The following is a 15493-nucleotide window of genomic DNA, read 5'->3' on the forward strand; positions in this document are numbered from 1 at the left end:
TGGGGGGGTTAACGACCTCTTTAAATCGTAAAGAAAACTAATATTTTTAAGTCGGATGCTGTGATTGCATGTACAGTAATTAATTATTTTGATTCTCACAGAAACTCTCATCCTAAATAAGGTTGCAATCAATCATCAATTCATAAATAATCAATTCCCTTGAAAATGAATACACTGTCATATTCATAACTCAACACAATGGCTCTTAATTGCTCTGTGCGAGAACACATAAATGCATGCTGTTCATTCACAGTTCACTTTAGCTGTTAAGAGGACTTCCTGCACAGCTGGTCCTATAAGACAGAAGCAGGACAAGTGTTGAGGAGAGACGTTATTTTTCCTTGGCTCTGAGACAAAACAGCTGCATTAATTTGCCTCCAAATAGACATTCTCGGTTATAAAGAGAACGACAAGACTGTGTTCACGGAACAGGCTTGTGCGAGAATAAATGGGTTATTTCTGTTATCCAGTATATTTTTAAACTGTTTTTATAAACAGTGAATATGTATATATAATTTAAGGAAATATTTGTATTATGTGTACACTAGACTTTCAGAAATATGACCTGGTCAAGCTCAGACACTTAAGCCTTGTTATTTAGACACTTAAGCCTTGACTTTATTATTACATTAATACGATGGAAATATAGAGACAACGAACAAAAGGTAACACTTTTTTGAAGGGGTGTGCTGCGCATAAGACTGACACGTCATGAATATGCAGTTTTTATGCATGCTTATGACAAATCTCATTAAGTGTCATTTGCTTAATAATGTCATTTTTAAAGCAAAGATGCATTATTTGAAATGTCTTTGTTACGAAAACTTGACATTACCAAGACAACATAACCTGTCATAAATTAATGTATTTAATTATCAAACTTAAGAAACTACTTAACATTATGGGTAATAATTACATTAAACTGTCACAAAGTTGGTTGACATTGGCTGTCATGAGTCCATTATAATGTCATACATTGTTTTAATGACCACATTTTTTTTAAGTGGTACAAGTTGAATTTGTCATTAAAATGTCATTAAGTGTTAATACTCTGTCAAATTATTTTATAACAGTGTCACAAATATTTTTCTTTGACCTAAACTATGCCATCATAGAGGAAACCGTACTCACTGAGTCACCGAGTGCTTTTACATGCATGTTCTTAAGCTGATTATGCCTAATAAGCTGACAATGCACATGGCCATGTAAACGCGGTAACCCGTTTTCTTTTATCAGAGTAAGGTCATAAACGGCTTAAGCATAAACCGGATGGAACAAGTAGTTTTTTGCCTCTAACCCTGATTGTGCGCCTCTCACCCTGATTGTTTGGCCTCTCACCCCGATGTTCGCATTAACCTGCTTTCTGTCGATTTATTGAAGTGCGCATATGTGTGATTAGTGACAAAAAACGCATAATCAGAGCAGTTTTAAATGCATCCAGACAGAGCGAGAGAGCGTTTTTCCTGAAATAAGGACATATATCACAAACGCAGACTCTTTTAAGACCCAGACAATTTTAAAGATGTGTTCTCATCTCATGCAGCAGGAGTAGAAGAGGTTCAGTCAAAACACTGCATCTATAACTGCATGAGGGATAATATGAGCCGTAAATCTCTCGCTGAACGATTTATTTAACATCACAACTGACATAACATTTGGAATAGGCTCTGAGTTAGATACGGACGTTATTATTTTTCACTACAAGGAAATAACCCGGTTTATTAATAAAGTCATGTAAACGTGGTTTACTTGCGTCGTCAGTTTACTGGTTTGCATGTAAATGGGGAAAACTGGTTAATTCAATAAGCTGATATTTGTGAGTTACCAGCTTACTGGTGTGCATGTAAACGCGCTCATTGAAAAATGACTGGATGGCACCATTGGTAAGGTGTACGCCATTATGATTGTGTCCTAGGGTGTCCTTTCACACCTGCCTCATTTAGTTCGGTTGAATTGTACTAGAGTTTGCTTCCTTCTTTGGTGCGGTTCGTTTGGTCAGTTGTGAAAGGAGCAATCACACTCAAGTCCACACCCAAAGCAGACCAAACAAGCGTACTGAGACCTCCTTGAAGAGGTGGTCTCGGTACGCTTTCAAACGAACTCTGGAGCAGTTTGTTTGTGGTGAGAACGTGATCCGACCTCGAACAGAACCAACTGCAAAAGTACTGATCATTTTTGGACTACACCAGCTGCCATAATCAGCTGTGCTGACATTATGTGCATGACATTACCTGATAGATCTTTGGCAATATTTTCAGAAGATGAGCATGTCAGAGTTACGAATAATTAGTTCCGCTTGAAGTGACGAACGATGCACGTGCGCCGTTTGCAGTGGATTAGAATGTTGTTTTCAAGTCGCATCCGCGCTTCATTATAGAAATGTATATGGCAAATACACACAATGTAGTAGATTATGGCCAGGGACAAAACAAGCCAGCACAGTCGTCTCTCCATAGTTGTGTAGTTTGCTAGTTTTTCCTCTTCTGTTGGAATTTTCCCACACGTAAATTCTGACAAATCAAAAAGCAGTTTAGGAAATACGCCATGGCCAATGAGTGATGTGGATGTTGTCAGGTGCCTGCATTTTGGTTCGGACCAAAGCAATCAGTGTGGTGTGAAAAGGAACCAAAAAAGCTGAAAAATGCAACAATGTATAATTGTTTGCCCTTGGTTCGGACCAAATGAACCGAACTAGAGATGTGAAATCACCCTTAGCCAGACGTATCCATGATGTAAAAGCAGTAAAAAAAAAAAAAAAAAAAAAAAAAAAAACATGTGGGATGCTGTAATTAACTGTTTTTGCAGTGATATGGACCAAAAGCCGCAGTTTTCATTTCATTCAGGGTGAATCTCTCTCCAAATGCAATGAAATATAATTTTATCCATTTTAATTATTATTGGATGATTGATTTTATTTCTCTAGCACCGATTCATTATTTGGAATTATATATAATCTCACCTTCTGTTGGAGCTGGTGGAGGAAACTTTAATAAAATACATTATGAACTGAAAAATATTCATGACGCTGTTATAAAATAATTTGACAGAATATGAACACTTAATGACAAATTAAATTTGTAACTGTAGTTTAGGTTAAAACAATTTGATGAACAGAAGGCCACAGACAAGCAGGTTAGTATATAAGTGTTCTTTATTAATTGTAGAGTGGGGTTGAAGTATTGTGAACCAGGCAATGGAAGTAGAATTTGACTTGTAGAATGGTAATGGTGACTTAGTTGCAGACTCAGAGTGTGGTATTTTGCAGGTGATGGAGAACTCAATGAGTGAAGATCGGTAACCAGACTGACGGATGGAAAACAGGAGACGAGACGGGATGATCATAGGTGAGTAGCGCGGTAATGATCTGTAGAATCAGCATGTGAGTGGTGACTGGGTGCATATATAGTGAGAGTTTCTGATGAGGTGCAGGTGAAGCGAATCAGTATTCAGATGAACGTGAGCGAGTGGGTGGGTCCTGGTGATTAGTTGATGATTGGGGCTGTGTCGTTATGGCTGACGTTTTGACAATGACAAAATTAATCTTGTACCACTGAAAAAAAGTGGTCATAAAAACAAAAAACATCATGACATTATAATGGCCTCATGACAGCCAACATCACAGCCAACTACATGACATGTTTAATGTAATGTTAACCCATAAAGCTAAATAGTTTCTTAAGTTTAATAATTCATCTGCTATGTCATGTTTATGACATATATATGACAAGTTATGTTGTCTTGGTAATGTGAAGCTGTCATGACAAAGACATCTCAAACAATGTCAAATTTGCATAAAAAGGACATAATTGAGCGAATGACACTTAATGACAGTAGATGTGCCTGCTTGTGAAGTCGGTGAAACACCGCCTTAAAGCCTAGATCAGACAACTTCTGCACGATTTTCAAACTCGTAGGGTCACTGCTCTTTTCACACTGCATGACTATCTGAGGTAGCATTCAGTCACTGCTGTGTTCACACTGCACGATGGATCGGCGACAGAGAGGTTCACACTGCAGGACTGTACAGGAGGAACAATTGCCAACAACTCTCTCTCTCCGGTGCACGAACTACGTTTCCCAACATTCCCAACCAAACACACGTGCGATGTGACAAGTAAACAACGTGAGATCACACGGGCATCAGAATAGAGTTCTCGCGCGAAACTTGGAATTGTTATTAAAAATAATAAACTGTACAAAGTTTGCTCCAAATTGTCTGTGTGGTAATTTGTGGAGAAAAAGAAAAAAAGTATATTGCGGAGGAAATTGTTGGAGAGCCAGAGGGAGCAAGGATTGTGTTCTGCAAAGAGAGTTTGAGGTAAATAAATAATTTTGCAATGTTCTGCTGCTGCGGCTGGACGTGCAAATGTTTGGGCTTTGTTTCTGTTTGATAGAATTGTAAATATATATTAAAATACTGATATTCTATCCATAATTCCTTCCTGAACCTCCCCCTGTATCTCACTCTCAAATTGGCTGTTGGTCATCACCGATCTAATTTTCTGTCAGAACACATTTCACACAGCAGGAGTTTGAATCGCTGACAGGTCCAGATATTTAGCATGCCAAATATCTCACGGGCGTCGGCGACTTGTCCGAATTCTCTCTGATCAAGCCTTTGAGCTTTCACACTGCGTGATTGTCATTTGCGTGCACGAGCACCTATTTGCCTATGATCTCAGGCAGTTATTGCCGATTTTGCAAAAAACAACGTTCCTGTGTTATGTGTTTTCCAGAAGGGCTGCCAATACGTATCAGAGGCCTGCCCAACATGCTATCTTATATAGTGAAATAACATTCCTTTCTTGATGTGCGTTGTTCACTCTCCTGACTTGATATTTGAAGGAAAAATATAATTGTGGAAGTTTTGATCATGCTGATCACTCTGGAGTGAGGTGTGTGTGTGTGTGTGTGTGTGTGTGTGTGTGTGTGTGTGTGTGTGTGTGTGTGTGTGTGTGTGTGTGTGTGTGTGTGTGTGTGTGTGTATGTGTGTGTGGCTGTGTGTGTGTGTCTGTATGCTAGTGATGAACGGCTCGTGGTTATATCTACCGATCGGGTAGGCCAAGTAATAAAAAAAACAACATTCCAATTAATTGTGGGTAGATGAGAGATAAAAAGTTGCTATTTTTAATTAAACTTACCCACATTAAAGTGTTGATAATAAAGAATGCATGATTTACTGAGAGTATACATCAGTGTACTTTCATAAATTAAAAAAAGCAAAGAAATATAAAAATAGTAAACTATAGCATACATATAAGTTCAAGTGTAGCCTAGTATAGATGCAGTATAAATGAGAAACGTAGTTGTGAACTAGCTGTGCACATAAATTAGCACTGAAAATGCATGTGCACAGGTATATTTTGCGGCTAACCTTATTGCATGTGTTTGTAGGAATTTCTCTTTCAGACACAACATTTATGGGAGGAGAGTACTTAAATTAATGATGCAAGGTGATTTACTAAGGTTTGCACTCGTCAGTTCACATGTGTCTGTGACATTATATACCACCACCCCAAAAATGTGCTAACTGGTAGAGATTGTGTTGGTCATTATGGAAATGATCAGGCTATAATTTTTGCGTCATCAGTAGATCACACGTAGAACTGAACTTTTGGAATTGTGCTGTCACGCTAATTTGCCCTGTTTAATAAATCTGGGTCTATATGTATAATTTTCTTTTCATCTTTTCATTTCTTTTCTGATCCAGACCAAAAGAACCAAGAGAACAAAACTAAAAATGTGAACACTCCCTACTGCCGCAAAACATAATAAAAACACTCAAATGCTAATATTTACTGATGTTTAAGTTGTTTTCCCACGAATTACTGAAGCATGATGCCATTACTGACCTGAAAAAATATATATATTTGTGGGCAGTTTATATACCACTTTTGGTATTTAAGGCGCGGTCACATTAGTGAAATTTGCTGAAAAAAGATCCATTGTCAATACTGTAGCGATGTATAAAGTACCAAAGAAGTCACTTTCAAAGCTTTTGCAGTGACTTTGCATTACCAACTTGATCATGAGCCATGCTTGAATTTTGCAGAGCAGCAGTACATGTGAGCACATAACAGGAATGACCCAAATGCGGGCCGCTAGAGTGGCATGTGGGTATTTGAAGGCTGGAGAGACTCTATATGGACACAGTCTGTGTGGGGAGCTGAACAAACGCCGGGAAGGACTGTGTCCAACGAGTGCCACATCTAATCAGCCTCCATGTGTCCTTCACAGGGCACTCATCCGGAAAAATAGAAAATTGAGTGGAGCCATTTCTCTCTGGATCTCTCGCTCTCACTACCAGACCCCCACCCCCCGGCTGCAGAGCTAATGTAAGATATAAGATTTCATAAGTGGATTACATAAGTGGATGAAAAGAATACGACCTTTAATTCATGCAGAATTTCTCTACACCAACATAAATACAACATCAGTATCAACAATACGTCGACGTATGAATGAGTGTATGAATGGGTGAATGTGATGCAATATGTAAAGTGCTTTGGATGGCCATAGGGTCTGTTGAAAGCGCTATATGAATGCAGTGCATTTACCATTTACATCACTTCATAATGCAAAGATTCTCAACCTATCAGCCAACTGCCAGTTTAGAATGCCAATTATTCAATAAAATCTTATGTGACTCATGAAATCATATTGGATATGGGTAACATTTTACAGATCTCTACTTGGGATAAATGGGAATCATTTCTGAACATTTCGCACTATGCACATTAAAATCCTGAAAGATTTCAATTAAATTTCTTTTGAGGTCATATGCATAGGCGTCTAACTCAATTCTACATAGACAACTGCTTTCTTAGGCAGGATCTTAACTGAAATGGAGTCACACTGTACGTTTTTGGTTTATAACATTTCATGTAGGCAGTACCATAAAAACAGCAAAATGCTCAGGAAACTCAAATCACAAATTGATTTTAATACAGGTTTCCGTTGTCACTAAGCTAAAAATGTGATTCTCTAAAAATGTTGACTTTCTACTTTTTAGGACTGTGTTCTTTACAGGACAGCAACTATGATGTCTTAAACTGCTGCCTATGTAGGTGGCTCACTAGGTTCTGAACTGAGTTCCTGTTATCTATAAACCTTGTAACACTTAGTAATAAGATCCCATTAGTTAAAAGTGCACTATGCAACTTACAATCGGGAAGGCTCTGGCGTTCCTCTGAGCAGGTTCGGACACTATTAACACACTTCACACCACAGGGAAATCTGATAAGATAATTTCTAGAACCATCAAGATAATCGGGACCGATCTAGGATTGTCGGAAGATTATCTTTTGGTGTGTACTTAGCATTAGCCACTGGTTTAATTTATTGACACCCAGACAAAGAACATCTGACCAAATAACATGAATCATCACGTTTCAGATCAGGCATTAGACTGAACACAGTAACTTACAAGTTGCATTACTTTCGAGTCTAGGCACCACACAATATTTTGTAATCCTCAATGGCATCTTTTTTTTGCTTGGTAGCTGAACTAGGCCTATGTTACATGAGCGAATCAGTGGGCGGGGCTAAACAGGCAGTGATGAAGTAGGCGTCAAGTGATGGCATATTCTGAGATCGAATGTTTTCTGGGCCTGGTGTCTATGAAAGCTTTTCTTTGACTAATAATGAAGTTTTCAGCTCTGAAACTTACAGGATATTTTTATATTACTATGACCTTTTATATATCAAAATAAAAAATATATCAAAAGGGAAAGTTGATGTCTCATTTCAACTTTATCATCAGCTAGAAAGCGTGTATTTAAAACAAAGGCATAGCTTGATGATGCCAAGTTTGAGCTCAGAATCTTGGGAGCAGTTCATGGATGTGATTATTAATGTTACTGTAGCAGAGCAGGGCAAAATGTTGTGGGAGCTGAGCAATGCAGCTAGAGCTAACGCCACAGGGAGTGGGACTTTTATCATGACGGGACATTCTGTAATGAGTGTGAGGTAACGCAGCTCTGTTTATCATATTAGAGTTAGTGCAAATGGCGACCTTTTACACTTAAAGGTCCCGTTCTTCGCGATTCCATCTTTCAACCTTTAGTTAGTGTGTAATGTTGCTGTTAGAGCATAAATAATACCTGTAAAATGATAAAGCTCAAAGATCAATGTCAAGCGAGATATTTTATTTAATAGAAGTTCCCTTTCAAAGCCTACAGCGAATGGCCGGTTTGGACTACAGCAGGAAGTGCAGGGATGTAATGACGCCACTAGAACCGTTTGTTGACTAACCCTCCGCCCACAAGAACACGCAAAATAGGGGACGTGGTCTTGTTGCTCTCCCACGTGGAGAAGAGCGCGCATTCAGCGCTTGCATTTCCCCGTTATGGTAAGAGGCGGGACCTTTCCGGGCAAAGTGCGCTAAGCTGCTGTCCAATCACAACACGGGAAGCGCTGGCCCAAACAGAAGTCGTTACGTATTTCTGAAGAAGGGACTTCATAGAACAAGGAAATCATCAGGCTGTTTTTAGGACAGAGGAAACAGCGCTGTACAGATAAGCAAACTGTGTGAAAAATACTGTTTTTTTACACGCAAAACATGAACTCATGTTATATTGCACGCTGTAAACATAATCAAAGCTTCGAAAACATGCGAAGAATGGGACATTTAATGTAAATACTCTCCCAGTTAAAAATATAAGTAAGAGGGGAACAATTCACAGCATGGTAAACAAATGGTCACAGATGGTTGGGAATTTAAAATCTGCACTACTTTTAACAACAAAAGTCGCCTTCCTCTTTTTTTTGTCCTGCAGCCTGGACAGCAAAGCCATCACCCTGAGGGGAACCAATCCTAAACCGAAACCAGGACATATGAAGAGTCTTGTAAAATCCTGTCAGCAAACCTCAGTATTTGCTGTTCGCCTATTGTGCAAAGAGCTCTAACAGGAATTCCAATCATTTTGACAGTCAAGAAAAACTATCTGATTGACCCGAGCCACCTTTGCAAGAACGACTAGTGCAGGATGTTTCAGTGGTATTATTTTATTTTATAGCCAACCTCTATATTCTGTTTTAACTGTCATTTCTCTACACCATATTACAAATCGTATGTCCTTACACACTGACCTGCATCGAACTACGTGGTTCAAGAAGCAGTTGTTAGAAAAATGGTAAGAAAACAACAAAACACTGTCGTTATACTGCCACTGATTCTTCCATTCCTCTGCCTTTAGAAGTGATGTTTTCTCCCTCGTAATGAAATAAGAGCATTCCTTGACATAGTGATAAACTACTTGTAGCAAAGGAGTCCACTGATGGTGAGTTGACTGAAACCAAGTTCAGTTTATTTAACAAACTTTATCCATATACAAAACTGGCAAATCCTATATTAACCTCTTAAACTTGTAATGGGAGCTTTCGAAACACTGCTTCAAGAAGCTTCGAAACATTTACGAATTACGAAGTGATTCAGAGCGTGTATCAAACTGCGTGTCATGAGATTTTAGTAAACAAGGCTTCATTACGTCATTACATTTTTTTTTTACAAATGGTTCGGTGCTGGAGGTCAGTCCCCATGAATCATGCAGAGTCACTGAGATCACCCTCCAGTGGTGAACCATTGAAGTGTCTATACCATGAAACCGGTTTAGGTGTATAGCCAGGTATGTTTCAGTTTAGTTTGCGCCAACTCTGGGTTTTACGCACCATTAAAGTGGCTGTTAACATATTCATCACCATAGCAACTTATACTCCACAGCTAAGTTTCTCTAGGGCAGGTTATGTTCTAGGTAAGAGATCTCAATCTGCAATTGGACCTATCAGCCGTGAGCAAAGTGGCACATATCCGACATAATAAAGCGTTATGTATTTCTGAAGGAGGGACTTCATAAAACAAGGAAATCATCAGGCCGTTTTTAGGACAGAGGAAACAGCGCTGTACAGATAAGTAAATTGTGTTTTAAATACCCCCCCCACACACACACACACACACACACACACACACACATCTTCCTGTGTGCACATTATGAAAAAAGAAATTCATACAGGTTTGGAACAATTTGAGGGTGAGAAATTTTACATTTTTGCATTTGCATTTACATTTAATCATTTAGCAGACGCTTTTATCCAAAGCAACATTTTTGGGTGAACTATCCCTTTAAATCCATATAAAATGTCTGTATTTTTATCAGTTTTACGTTGATAAGCATGACACAATTTTTTGGTTTCTTTTTCTAAGTTGCCACCCACAGCATTAATGCATTTTTGCCCCGCCCCCTCCTCCTCAAATTGATGCTCTTGTGGGTTGCCAGCTTGAGGACACAACAAGATCGAGCGCATCTGACAATGGAGATTTACACACTGTAAGCTGATGACTGTATTGATTTATTTATGATGAGTTGATATCGCATCCAAAATACTATTGGGTAAATTGGCAACGTGAGGCATCGCACAGACCAAAACAAAAACAGACATTCCGACACGGAACGCACATTTCAAAGTAGAATTACTGGCCGTAGCATTGGCTTTCAGAGAAACAAGTATGTGAACTTAGTTTCCCAAATATCTGCAACCATATTTAAAACTTACATACAGCACCTTTAAAGCAACATTATTGACTGCTAGAGCTCCAGAACTTACATAAACAAAACTGCATGCGTCTTGCGGAAGAACATAGCAGGAGCTACTTTTATTTTAATAGTAAATAGTAGCTAAAACAGTATAATACTTATTATAAGTGTACCACAATGATTCAGGATAAGACAAAAACACATTTGGAAAATTGATTCATGATGTACACATATAATATAGTTATAACATATAATATAATTACATAGTGCAGCTTTAATTAACTGTCATACATTTTGATACAGAAGACACTGATGCTAATCTAAACTGGAAATAATTATTTACGTTAAAACAAATGAACTCATCTAATAGATTGCTTGCTTGTTACTCAATTCCTTTTGCTGTATTTCTTACTACATAAATCAACAACATATTGACGCTGCATCTGAATGTTGAGTGGTGTTTTGTGTAAAGAGATTGGGTAGTTTATTTTACATTATTTATTAACATTGTATGTTTTCCCCGTCTTGTAATCGAGCCACTTTGCCGACCAGTCACCTTGTACTGTGTACAGAATCTGTCATTAGAGTTAGAACCGCCGGCACTGTTATAAAAATGCAAATGAGTCACTCCTCTTGAGGAATTCAGCCTCTGTGCCTGTTGCAGCGCTGATACATGGATGCAAAGTTAGTTATGAGCTTACTGGATGGATTCTGTTATGGGATATTGTTGTGACATATTGGTTTTTAACTTTCTGCAAAAAAAATCTGTCCTGTTCATTGAGCAAATCTGTTCATGCCTGACGAGGTGGTTATGTTTCGCACGATGGGAAATTTAGAGAAGCACGGTGGTTTTTATACTACTTCACTATAGCTCTCTCATTAGAGCCCATTCAAAGGGACAATGCTGTGTCAAGTTTTCTTTTAATCATTTAAAAATCTCATTATGTGATTTTGTGAACCACTTACTATGCTAACGTGTTGAATGGTTGACCTAAATGTCAAGTTTGAGAATTTATTAGTAAACCGTATAATTACTGAAATGATGGCTAGTGGATGTGATTGCAAGACATTATTTTCAAATGCTCACACACACACACACACACACACACACACACACACACACACACACACACACACACACACACACACACACACACACACACACACACACACACACACACACACACACACACACACACACACCAACTGCTTAAATCAGACTTTTTAGCTATTATAGAAATATCAGTAAATGCATCCATTTAAGTCAAGTCTGGACAAGAGAAAAAAAGAGGTATTGTTTAATGAAAACATTAATATCAAATCAGTGTAAAACTTCATAAAGCATAATTGGGCCTGTCAGAATATACAGCAAATGCCCTTTGCCATTAAAGAATATTATTCTAGGTTATGAAACACCATTGAAATCAGTGCAATTAAGTAACACCTAGCCTGACAAGCCAGACCCACATCAAGATGTTTGGTCTGGAAACTCACCATTGACAGGGCTCAATCCGAGGGGCGGGATAAACGGTTGTCTTTCAAACTCCCTCTGGACGCGATAGGATAGCACTACACCAACCAGAGCAACGAAGGTGAAACAGAGCTTGTTGAAAGATGAAACTTTCGCTGTATGCGGTTGGCAAAACTCCGAACACATCTTCCCTTTTTAAGATTGACTTCAGTTCCGTTCTTTGTTCTTTTCTCAGAGAAAAGCTTAACTCCAAGTCTTCCAGAGTCGCGGTCAAAGCTTATTCGAAAGACCGCCATTTGCCAGCTTCTGTGTTTACAAGAAGCACGCAAGCGCAACTCGGCCATCATTATGTTAAGCCCCGCCCACCGACTCTATACACAATGTGATTGGCCCGACCAGAGTTTGGTGTTAACAGCTCTTATGTGTATTGAGAGTTGCTAGACGACACTCGCAGACATTTGCTGCCGCTAGGGTGTGTCTAGATTTCTAGGCTAAGTAATACTTACAGTATAATGAAGAAAGACACTATTCAAAAGAACATTTGGTGGTAAATGCATATGCTAATTTTAAAGGAATATAATATAATATAATATAATATAATATAATATAATATAATATAATATAATATAATATAATTAATATAATATAATATAATATAATATAATATAATATAATATAATATAATATAATATAATATAATATAATATAATATAATATAATATAATAAACTTTATGTAAAGTAAGGTGAGGTGTAGCAGCAGTTGGCAGACATGAAGCTAAGATGGAAAATCATAAAATAGGAGACAGGTAGACGTTTAAGTGGCTGCTGTTACTGCTGTTTTCCCCAGTCAGCATGGGAGACTTTTAGTGCTGAATTAACAGTCCTGCTGAGATAAAGGGTTTTTTTTCTCTCTCTTTTTTTTTTTTTTTCCTGTCAAAGTGAAAGGTTTTTTGACTGTGCAGAGAAGTCAGGAGGTCGCATAACATTTCCTGTCCCTGCAGGCATGGACAGCGTGACAAGTTTGAACTGGTTCAAACTTTATGCGTTATGCTTTTTGAAGGAATTTCATTGACTTGATGAGACTATACCAGTTGGGATCCCAATTTTCTACTATAACGTTAATTCTTTGTTGACGTGCTGCTGGTACTCAATAAATGCACAATGTTTACAAAATACTTGTCTATTAAGCCATTTCCTAAATAGCATAAATTCAGCTAATTTAGAATTTTTATTATTATTATTATTATTATTATTATTATTATTATTATTATTATTATTATTATTATTATTATTATTATTATTATTATTATTATTATTATTATTATTATATGCCCATAACCTTAAAAACTAGGTACACTGCCATTCAAAGGTTTGGGTTCAGTAAAAAATTAACAGTTTATTTATTTATTTGTAAAAATAAAGGTAATATTTTAATTCAGCAAGAACACATTAAATTAACAACAAAAATATATATATATATATATATATTTACATAATTATACATAGTATAACATAATAATAATAATAATAATAATAATAATAATAATAATAATAATAATAATAATAATAATAATAATAATAATAATAATCTAATCAATGCTTGAATCATTATATGATCAAAGAATCCTGAAAAACAATATTATGGCTTCCACAAAAATATTAAACAGCACAACTGTCTTTTCAACTGTGACTAATGATAAAACATGTTGCATGAAGATTACACTGAAGACTGGATTAATAATGCTGCAAATTCAGCTTTGCTATCACAGAAATAAATTACATTTTAAATAATATTAAAATAGAAAAATTACTGTTTTTAACTATTTTTCATTTAAAAAAATGCATCTTTGGTAAAAACAATAAACGTCATTCAAAAACATAGAAAAAAATGACAAACCCTAGTAGACTTATTATTGTTATTATTTTTCATGAATAAGTTCATTATAAGTTCCACTGATTCAGTCATTTGCTTTTTTCATAAGTCGTCATGTTACCTCAGCTCCAGCCACGTCCCGCCTCTTTGCCCATTTTATCCTGTAGTGACGCATGTCCAAGAGGGCAGCGGCCGATTTTAGGCTTAGAAAAGGCTCTTCAGAATCTGACGTCACTGACACTACATCCATATATACTATATATTTTTACAGTCTATGGTTTGCACTCGTCTTCTGTGATCAGTAAGGCCTGCCTTATGGGGGTTATGCTCAACAAACTTCTGTATTTTGTAAAACAGGTTGCATCGCTTCTGGTTCAGGTATTTTGTATGTGCTTTGTAAAAGAAATTGTGATGTAAATTGACAACAATACACTCTAAAAAATGCTGGGTTAAAAACAACCCAAGTTGGGTTGAAAATGCACCAACCCAACAATTGAGTTGTTTTAACCCAATGGTTGAGTTGTTTTAACCCAGTGGTTGAGTTGTTTTAACCCAGTGGTTGGGTTAAATGTTCCTTAAGACAACCCAATTGCTGGGTAAGAACAACTCAACCATTGGGTTAAAACAACCCAATTGTTGGGTTGGTGCATTTTCAACCCAACTTGGGTTGTTTTTAACCCAGCATTTTTTAGAGTGTACTCTTTATTGTTGTCAATTTACACAACTAGCTAGGTTAGAGGAGTACCTCAAAAGTCCATAAATATCGGGGATCATCTATTTGGCCGTTTCTAGTTATTTGGGTGGAACAGTCAATTATCAGTACATTTCCTATTAGTCCCAACAGTGTAACTATGGCCCATATGATCAAAAAAAAAAAAAAATTCACATCTGGGATATGACAAGAGGCCAAGGGACAAACATTTTAGTTTGAGTTCCGCCTCCAGTGAACTGTGCCCTGAGTGAGAGAATTACCCTTCTAATTGCAGTTCTATAGTAAAAATGGAACACATTAATATTTAATAGATAGCCATATGCTCGTTTGAAAATAATACCTGGCACACCATTCATCATTCCATTAACCACACTTCAGCTCGTAAATCCTGCCCAGCTGGGTTGCAAAGCCTTAGCTGCTTTGAAATTACTTTTAAGATATTTGATTTTGTATTTTATGCATTGTTTCCTGCTGGAAATGTTTTTTCTGGTGATTGTGCAAGTAGTGACTGCAATGACATTACAGGGTAAAAGCCCTTTAAAGGTTTGTCACAGTTTACCTAAGAAGAAATCATCAGCAGTTAGCGAGAAGAGACAGAAAAAAGAAAAAAAAAAAAAAAGAAAAAAAAACTTGGGTATTCCAATCCTCACATGTGTTTGACTGAAGATAACTTTATGATGCTGCCATTGGGGTTTAGAGCGTTTTCTACGCGTGGGCGTTTGAACGGCGAGATAGCGTATAAGACGAGTTAGGTGTATATTTGGTATGTGTCCGTACGCTAGCATTTTCATCTAGAAAAATCACTTCAGCACAAAGCAAGAGACAGGTTTGGGTACGAAATGTCACAAAATTAACCTGATGTTTTTTCCCCTTCTTCCTTCTCTTTTCTTACTTTCTCCGGCAG

This window comes from Pseudorasbora parva, chromosome 16, assembly GCF_024679245.1.
Source record: "Pseudorasbora parva isolate DD20220531a chromosome 16, ASM2467924v1, whole genome shotgun sequence".
NCBI classification, from domain to species: domain Eukaryota; kingdom Metazoa; phylum Chordata; class Actinopteri; order Cypriniformes; family Gobionidae; genus Pseudorasbora; species Pseudorasbora parva.